This window comes from Etheostoma spectabile, chromosome 1 (genome assembly GCF_008692095.1).
Source record: "Etheostoma spectabile isolate EspeVRDwgs_2016 chromosome 1, UIUC_Espe_1.0, whole genome shotgun sequence".
NCBI classification, from domain to species: Eukaryota; Metazoa; Chordata; class Actinopteri; order Perciformes; family Percidae; genus Etheostoma; species Etheostoma spectabile.
Window position 1 is genome coordinate 19,325,938 of NC_045733.1, and position 540 is coordinate 19,326,477.

The following is a 540-nucleotide window of genomic DNA, read 5'->3' on the forward strand; positions in this document are numbered from 1 at the left end:
ATAGGTTCAAAAGCACTGAAGGATCAAATGCATCATAGATTCAAAAGCATCATAGGATCAAAAGCAATATGAAGCGTATTGGTAATAAAAGCATAATTGGGTCAACGTCATCATAGGTTCAAAAGCATATTGGGATCAAAAGCATCAAAGGATCCAAAGGATCAAACGCATCAAAGGATCAAAAGCATCATAGGATCAAAAACATCAAAGGATGAAAATCACCATAAGATCAAAAGCATCACAGGATCAAAAGCATCAAAGGATCAAAAGCATCATATGATCAAAATCAACATAGGATCAAAAACATCATAAGATCAAAAGCATCATAGGATCAAAATCACCATAGGATCAAAAACATCAAAGGATCAAAAGCACTGAAGGATTGAAAGCATCTTAGATTCAAATGCATCATATGATCAAACGCATTATGAAGCATATTGGGAATAAAGGCATTATAGGATCAAAAGCAACATAGGATCAAAAGCATCAAAGGATCAAAGGCAACAAAGGATCAAAAGCATCATAGGATCAAAAGCATCA